Here is a 9,705-nt window from a genome sequence, read left to right as displayed (position 1 = left end):
GACTGAAACAGCAGTAGCAGCAACAGAAACAGAGAAACCCAGACATATAGGCTAATGCTTGTGATTTTGTTTATGGGTAAAAATATAGGGGTTTTTCTCTATAGCATCCGATTCCTCCTGAAAAGGAGGATAGGAAAAGAAAGCCTTTACACAAAGTTGCAGATTTTCAAAATGGAGTTTTCATTTTCCATACTTGATACTATTGAAAAGAAGCAATGCAATCTTTAAAAATTTTATTCAAGTTTGATTCAGTTTCAAAGCACTTTCTCATAAGGGGGGAAAAGCTCATATGATTTTACTGCCACAACTGTACTAATTCGAAACCAAAGTTGAAGGGGAACAAAGACATAGGGAAGGGGCAAGAGAAGAGGGGAAGGGGACACAAAAAGAATTGTGAAGTGTTATGTACGTGTATCTATTCTTGATAATGAATTCAATCATTGCAGGCAGCAAACATGTACTAATGAAGGCCCTCATGCTTGATTCTGAATAGTGAAACTACAATTTAACTAATAAAATTAATAAAATAATTTGAAAAATTAATTGCAAATAGATCAATGTAATAGAAAATAAAACATGGGAATACACATCCACAAACACATCCAATTAATTTTTTTTCTTTTTTTGTGGTCAGCTGGCGCAGCATGTGGCGCCAGGGATCGAACTGTGCTTACTTTGTGCTTGTCCATGGTTGTCTAAGCAGGCCCTTTAGACCACTACGCTATCTCATCGGCCCCCTAATTTTTTTCCCTATGTTTTTAATTTATTAAAATGTAACAGTACAAATGCTGTGATTAGTATTAAAAAAGATTCAAATTTTTCAAGAATGAATTTTATAAACAATTCTGCTATGAAAGGGAAATAGTACCGTGATACATAAAACTTTTAGGATTTTAAAATTTTAAAAGCAGAAAAATGTTAACATTAAATTCTTTCCAATGTCCAAATAAAAATCAGCTTGTACAATCTCTGTAACAAAATGTGTCCTTGGTACACACGTCTTGGGCACTTGGAAAATGTGAAAATTTCCAAAGTTTGAGCAAAAGAGGCAGCACATAATGAATCTTTTTTCCAAAAAGATTGCTTTCAGTAAAACATTTCAGCATTTTATCTGAGTATGCACTGTTATATTTGTTTATCTTAAAAAAGGGAATTTACATTAATACTGTAATTTTTCATGTAAAAATATACACATACAGATATTTTATATACACATACTTAACTTCCTGAGTGACCAGTTATACATCAAACATGATTTAATGAAAAATTTCTAAAACTTTAGAACAAAATAGCATGTGTAATTTATACTTGAGGGGGGGGTAAAGCAACAAAGAGCATGTCACAGAATTTATACTTAAATTCTCTAAGTTAACCAAAATGATTTATTCATTAACAACCAATAACTTTCTGAAACTGTTAACAAATCACTGAAAAGTTATATTTTTTAATTTATTAACAAAATAGCCATCTGAGACTATCAACATAAACTTCACATTATGCACATCAAAACTGGTTTCACTTAATACGAAATTTCTTGCAATACAAAAAAATTAAAATATTTGCTTTATAATACAACCATTTATGAGGTCTGATCAAAATATACAAGAATGTTTAAATTTTAAAAATTTATTACAAAACACATCGCCACCATGGCATTATAGCAATGTATCTTTTAGTAAAATTTTTTTCAGAATTTAAATATTATATTTTTTTAAATCATGCTTGGTATACAATCCACCCTTGTGAAGCCATCTCAGTGGTTAGGAACTGTGGCACTTTCTTTTGCATAAAACCCTTTCCTCTTCATAAAACCCTGAGGTGAAAGGTTATTAGTGGAATAAAACTGGAACCACAATTCTTTTCATTTCTGTATTAAATTTTCACCATAGATTTTTGTTTTCAAATGTGGCAACTTGTAAAGCTGCTCTGTACAGTTTTTCAAAAATATCTTCAGCTCAACTTAGTGAGAAGAGCCTACAACGACCCTAGAAAAAACAATGTCCTTTTAATCCTTGCTAGTGCCAAGATGAGCGCCATTTTCCATCCCTACTTCTGTCCCTTCTGTTATCATAATCATGGCTCCAGCCATCATGATTCCTGTCTTCATAGAGGAACTCTTCTCTGCTTCCTCTGTAATGGTGGTCAGACCCATGATCAGCGTAACGCTGTTCTCGGCTATAATGTCTGTCTGCTAGGTAGGGATGAGAATTCTGTCGGCCTTTACGCTGTGATGGTGGTGTATCCTGGCGCCACTGGGAGTTGAAGGCTGGTTAAAAGTATGATTATGTGACTGAACCGATGGTGAAAATCCTGATTGATCCACATGCGGAGAGCCAAATTTCCCTCCATATGGCATCTGTCACAAAACATTGTTCATCACTGCTTGTCTCTGGTAATTTTCTGGAGAAGAAAATGATCTCTGAATTATCTGTGATGATGGTGACATGCTATCCACAGTCCTTTCATACCTGCTAGGAGACAGAGATGTAGGGCTTGAATTTCCAACATGATGCTGGGGATATAAGCTGACATCCTGTGAGGCATGACTACTTCCTGGTGGAAAAGCTCAAAAAGCAGTTCCTCGGTCACTTTCGTTTGGAAGTTGCCCACAAAGAGAGTGCGGTCCGCCTCCGCAGCCGCAGCCCCCATCTCAACGTCTCCCCCTCCCCACCCAGGCGGAAGGGTCTCGGGCGACAGAGCGTCTGAGCAAACTCGAAAACCCCCTGGCCCCCTAATTTTTGACAAGGAAGCAAAAACAATTCAAAGGTAAGAAAAGATGGCTTTTAAATAAATGTTTCTGGATGATTTATTACAAATGAACTTCCTTCTTATTTGTTTCATTGTCTCTCAGAGGTTCCTAGTGTATCTTTCAGAAATTGTTTAATTTCTTTCATGATGTTTTTCTGTGAACCATTGGTCATTCAGGAATGTATGATTAGGTTTTCAGGTATTGTTACATTTTCTGTGGTTGATTTCTGTTCTTATTGCACAGATGTCTTGTTGTAAACATGAGGGGATAGCAATTCTTTTATATTTACATAGTCAGGATTTGTGAACTAATTTGTGATACATTTTGGAAAAAGTACTATGTGCTACATAAAATAATGTATACTTTGTTGTAAAAATAAAAAAAATAATATAAAAATTAAAAAAATAAAAAATAAATAAATGTTGCTAGATGAATTGGATATACAACTGCTGTAACCTTGATCTAAACTTCATACCTTATATGAAAATTAATGCAAAATAGATAACAAACTTAAATGCAAAGCAGGAAACTGCAGAAATTTAGAAAAGAACATGGGGAAAGATTTTGGGAACCTATGTGGGGCAAATTTCTTAGATCTGACACCAAATAACACAATAAAATTAGTAAATTAGATCTTATCAAATGAAAACAAGTATCCCAATGTGGAGGGAAATAATTGTAGTCACATATCAAATAAAGGCTTTCATGTATATAAAAAACTTGCAGTAATAAAAATCAAAGGAAAGAAATCACCTAATCAAGAAAAGAAGGGCTGGGGAGATGGCTCAGTGGAATAAGTGCTTCGCTGGCAAGCACAAGGGCCTTAGTTCAATCCCTGGTTCCACCAAAAAAAAAAAAAAAAAAAACAAGCAAGAAAAGAACAGCTGAGGCCGGGGAGGTGGCTCAGTGGAATAAGCGCTTTCGTGATGAACAAATCATTCCATCTCCTTACAGTTTTGCCATGCATTTTTTTTTTGGCAGTACCGGAAATTGAACTCATGACCTTGCACTTGCCAGGCAAGTGCTTATTTTACTGTGCTATCTCCCAGGCCCTGTGCCATGCATTTAAATGAGCAGTACTGCAAGAAGTCTCTTCTGGCACATGTGGACAGACAACCATGAGACATATATAAACCTTTGCCCAAGTTGCTGTGACATTAAATTTCTTGCATTCAAAGGCTTACTGGCATTCTTGTGCCATGACGATGGGCTTTATAATAGAGAAGGCATTCCAAGACAAGAATATGGTCAGTTTGGTCAGAGCTGCTGAGGTTCCTGTGATGGCTTCAGCCTTCTGCTATGATGTAGTTTTGGATAAGAGACTGGATGAGTGACTTCCAAAAGAGAACCTACATGTCTTCACAAAAGATGCTTACAACTGTGGGACTCTCCTGCTTCAAGATTGTATATGGTGAGATTTTTGGACTTATGTGTAAACATAAGAAGTATATAATTCTGTATGCCTATTTTTAAAATATATTCTAATTTTTAAACCTTTTATCATATTCTGTAGGGACTTAAAATTCAACTTATCAATACTTGATGAAAAATACCTGTTCCATGTTATGCCTAAGATGTTTAATATTCAGACAGATAGTGAGGTTAAGCTTAACAGTCTAGGTTGTAAGGTAATAACACTAAGCTTGTCTTCTGGATGGTTAACAACCTAAGTTTGCAGACCAAAATTAGAGAAAAAGGAGGGCCGCAAGGAAAGCCAACATTTTGGCCCTAGCCTTCCAAGGTCACTTAAGACTCAGGACATATGAGAACTTGTACTGTAACGTCATGTAACTCAGTAGTGTCCCAAATTTTCTGATCTAAGAGATTATGGGGCCAAAGAGGAAAGTGATCGATGATGTAGAGTGTGCCTAAGGAGAGTCACATGGAGAGAAAACATTCTCTCAGGCTTTCACAGAGAGCACATTGACCAAGCAATGGCCGTGATTCATCCACATGGCTGACACTGACAAAGGTTCTACAATCTGAGGTACAGGATCTCAGGATAAATCCTGAGGGGATTTCACTGACCTTATCAGACCCAAAAGCTACAACTCTTGTTGCATAGGTCCTGCTTTACCTTGGTCTTAACCATCCAGCAGAAAAGTATAAAAAAGAAATATAAGAAGTAAAACCATGCTGTTATGTTGAGCTATAGGGGACTCAGGTCAGCAGTTTCTGACATTGCCAGTCAAGCGGAAGACCCAATACTTTTGTGGGCTACTGGACTCTTTTAGAATATTTTGCTAAGTTTACACACCTATAATATTCAAATAACGGAACTTAACAAAAAAGGGGATACAGATGAATGTCCATTTTGTATCTGTGTATTCAAAGTGGCTAGGATTGATATATAGTTACATTCTCTTAATGAATAGAGGGATTTGTTCTAATGGTGTTTGTAAATAGAATATCATGTCCACATGTTGTACAGCAATTAACCACTAGGAAGAGAGTATGCAATGTATTAATTATTGAAACTGTCCTACCAATTTGATCTGAAACTCTCTCATTGTTATTTGTTTCTCAATAAAATTATGAAAAAAAAGATGCTTACAACTTAATTCACAAAGATCTGCCATTTGAAACTCTGGAAGTGGAAGCAAAAGTGGCATTAGAAATATCTCAACACAACAATACAAAATAGATTTTAGAGAAGCAAAGTCATCTCAGAACCCTGAGAATAGTCAAGCTACACAAAACTGGTGACTTCATTGATGTGAGTGAGTGTTCTCATATTCCACAAACAAGCATTTTTTTTCCAACATGAAGTGTCAGCAGTCCACAATTTTCAACCTACTCAGCCATGTTGTGTAAGAACAAGCAAAGATCTGTCATTACCTGTTTACTTTGGAGCACATTATATAATATGGGATAAGTTATTAAAAGATCTTGGAAAACTGGGTTTAGTGGCACGTGCCTGCAGTCCCAGTGCTAGGGAGGCCAAAAACAGAAGGATCACTACAAGTCTGATATACATAATGAGACCCTGAACACCCTGGAGTCCCTGCATCAAATACATTTTTAAAAGATTGTAACTAAAGATCAAACTGAAACAACAAAGGAAAGTGCATCTACCTAAAGACTTTTTAAAATTTAAAAATGTAGAGTAAATTAAAATATTTTAATACAATTAAAAAAAGAAAAGAAGGGCTGGAGAGATAGCTTGGCAGCTTAAGTGGCTGCCTGGCAAGTGCAAGGACCCAGGATGGTTCCCTGGTACCACATGCCATGCCAGCCAATGAAACCGGATATGGTGGTGCATGCCTGTAATCCCAGTACTAGGGAGACTGAGACAGGAGGATCACCATGAATTCGAGCTGTATAGTGAGACCCTGTACCAAATAATAAATAAATAAATAAATAAATAAATAAATAAATAATTGATTGAGAAGAAAAGAACAACCAAGCCAGGTGTGGTGGCACATGTCTATAATTCCAGCAGATATTTCGTAAAGAAGACATAAAGATGCCAAGTAAATACATGAAAAAGTGGTCAACATCATTAACCATTAAATAAATGCAAGTCACTGTGATATATCACTACACATCTACTGGAATGGCTGCTGAGCAATAGTGCCAACACCAAACGTTACTCAAGATGTGGAAAAACTGAATTATTCATACATTTATGTTAGGAATACAGCTACTCTGGAAAACGGCTTGGCAGTTTCTTTCAAATCTAAAAACAACCTTACTATATGAGTCAATGATTGCATTTCATCTGCACTTATCCTAAATAATTAAAGGCTTACTTTCATGCAGGAACATCATAAGATAGCTAGGCATGATAATGCATGTCTGCAGTCCCAGTGCTTGGGTGGCAGAGGCAAGAGGATCGTCATGAGCTTGAGGCCAGCCTGGGATATGTAGCAAGTTCAAAATCAGGCTGAACTACATAGCAAGATCCTGTCTCAAAATTAAAAACAGTAATTTCATAGAAATGTTCATAATGCTTTTATTTTGAATAGGCAAAAACTGGGGAAAAAAATAGGGCCGGTGAGATGGCTCAGTAAAAATAAGTGCTTCCCTGGCAAGTGCAAGGGCCTGAGTTCAATCCCCAGTTCTGTAAAACAAAACAAAACACAAACAACAAAACTGGAAACTATTTAAATGTTCTTGACTGGATGGATGGTTAAATAAACTACTCAGCAGTAATAAAGAATGAATTATTGGCACATATACCAACTCAAAACAGGTCTCAAGGGAATTATAGGAAGTGAACAAAAAGTTAACCAAACAGACTCACATATTTCATGGTTTTGTTTATGTAATATTTGTGAAATAGTGTAACTACAGAAAAGAAGAAAAGGTTTGTGATTGGCAGGTGTTAGGGATGACGAAAAGAGACTGGTGTGACTATAAGTAAGCTGAGAGGGTTTTGTGATAATCGCACAGTGGAATATATTGATTGTATTGGTGGTTTCCTAAGTTTATACATGTGATAAAACCATGTGGATCGATATAGTGCATGTGTAATTGTTTACATCTAAATAAGACATACAGGGGCCGGGAAGATGGCTCAATAGAATAAGCGCTTGCCTGGCAAGCACAAGCACAAGCACCTGAATTCAATCCCCAGTTCCGCAAAAAAAAAAAAAAAAGAAAAAAGAAAAAAACAAAACAACAACAACAAAAAAAAAAAACTCAATAAGACATAGGACTTGTACCAATGTCAGTTTCTTGTTCTTGATATTGTTGGGTAACTTGTTAAAATTGAGGAAGGCAGGGGAAAGAGTGCACAGAAATCCCCTATACTGTACATTTCTTTCAACTTTTAAATTTCCTATGACATCATATCGTCTTCCTAGAGTAAGAAACTGAAAGAGTAAGCTCCAAATGGTACAATATATATTGTGAAAGGGAAAGAAATGCTCAAAAGGAAAGAACAACTTGGATAGGGGAAAGGAGAAGAGAAGGACATATATAATAGCTAAGATAATGGTACTGCTAATTTATATTAGTTCATTGAAAGGAACTGTTAATGTTTATATTGTTTGATTCATCTTACACGCCTATATCTGGTAATCTGAGCAACTACTTTGAAGATAACAATATGTAATATAATAACCATTTGCAATTTTTCTATTATTTTGGGGTTTTTTGTTTTTGTTTTGTTTTGTTTTGTTTCTTTTGGTGGAACCAGGGATTGAACTGAGGCCCTTGTGCTTGCCAGGGAAACACTTATTCTACTGAGCCATTTCCCCAGCCCCTCATTTTGTTTTGAAATTCTGTACTGTTTTTTTTTCTCTTTAATTCATATCCAAGCTCTAAACAAAGGGAGATCTGATATATCACAAGAGGAAACAAAACAAGAGAAAATGGGTTCTGTGCTGTGTACCAATAGAGAATGTTACTCTTTGCTATTTCAATATTGTTATGTTACTGGGCATTTAGGTCCCTATGTTCAAGTTCATTTGTTTGCCACTGACCAAAACAAGTGAGAGAATTTAGTTAGGTGAAAAGGGCCGGAGAGATAGCTCAGCAGCATAAGTGCCTGCCTGGCAAGTGTGAAGTCCTGAGTTCGATTCTTGGCATCAAACAAAAACCAAACAAACAGAAAAGCTAACTCCAAGGAGATGGAAGCACATTGTTTCAAATCATCCTCTCTCTGTGTACAGATGTATAAGTGTCTTTTCTAGGAAGGAAGGAAGTTAACCATGATCTCTCAGTCTCTTTACCAAATACAGATCAGTTTGCTGGTGCATGCCTAAAGTCTCTGCCATCAGGTATCAGCTAGAAGTTATGTCTAAGACTATCCTAGAAACTGGTACATAGGACTATATCAGGTACTCTAAACTACAAATACTTGGAGAAGTCTTTGGTCTGGCATTGTAGTGCATACTTGAAATTCTATTACTCTGGGAGGCTGAGTCAGGAGGATCGCAAATCTGGGCCCAGCCTACACAATCTAGAAACTCAGCTAGATAGTGTCTCCAACTTCAAAATAAAGGGAGGCTGGGGAAATAGCTCAGTGGAATAAGTTCTTGCCTGACAAGCTCAAGGTCCTGGGTTTGATCCCTGGTACCACCAAAGAAACATTAAAAATAAAAATAGGCTTAGGATATAGATTAGTGTGAAAGTCCTTTGTTCAAACAACCCCAAGTCACACACACACACACGCACTGGGTTACAGACTTCTCTGTTGGCATTGCATAAATATGTTCTGAATTGAATAAATGGAGTGAGTTTGAGTTTCTAAGACTCGTTATGTTATGGAAATGGATAATTCATAAGGGAAACATGCTCAGTTAAAATGCAATGAACTCAAGGGAAAACAACTAATTACATAAGTAGAATGAATGAATGAGAGTCTAGGCAGTAACCCTTGGCATTCAGGGCCATCACAGAGAATCTCTACTAGGGCAATGCCTACCAGACAGTTCACAATGTACAGACAGTTCAGAGACCCCAAATCTGTAGAATCCCATGGCTCCCCCAGGCCCTGCCCTACTGGATGCTCTCCATGGTGACCTTGTTCTGACAGAAGCCCTCTGCCTGAGACACATTTCTGAGCCTCCAGGTGGCTCCATCTTTTGCCATTGGGGGGATGTCACATTCCCACAGCTCACTCTCTGCTGGCCAGTGGAGATAGCCTCACGCAGACACTGCCAATGTTTACTGCCCCTCTGGAGGGCTGACTTCTGTATCACTCACCTGGGTCCAATAGACCCATGTGTAGGATTACTGAGGTATGTTGTTCCAGGACACAAGGAACAGAGACTAGAGGAGGTATAGATAGCAAGTACCAAGGTACTATGGGTATCCGAAGGCCCTCCTTATATACAGTTCTGCCCCACGGGTCTTGACACTCTCAAGCTCTGATAGGGTGGTAGTTTTGATGATTAAAACGACTTTGGGGGGCTGGAGAGATGGCTCAGTGGTCTAAAGCACCTACTTGAAACAAGCTTGGCAAAGCACAGGGACCGCGGTTCGATCCCCCAGCACCACATGCCAGC

The 9,705-nt window shown here is 37.4% G+C and overlaps 2 pseudogenes; one reads left to right on the top strand and one right to left on the bottom strand.

Moving 5' to 3' along the window:
• Positions 1-788: 788 nt before the first annotated feature.
• LOC101571118 lies at positions 789-2,649 on the bottom strand (annotated as a pseudogene).
• Positions 2,650-3,669: 1,020 nt separating this feature from the next.
• On the top strand, positions 3,670-7,115 carry LOC101570718 (annotated as a pseudogene).
• Positions 7,116-9,705: the final 2,590 nt, after the last annotated feature.

This window comes from Octodon degus, unplaced genomic scaffold (genome assembly GCF_000260255.1).
Source record: "Octodon degus isolate 3935 unplaced genomic scaffold, OctDeg1.0 scaffold00117, whole genome shotgun sequence".
NCBI lineage: Eukaryota > Metazoa > Chordata > Mammalia > Rodentia > Octodontidae > Octodon > Octodon degus.
Note: the sequence above shows the minus strand (reverse complement) of the source record. Positions and strands in the feature narration are given on the sequence as shown.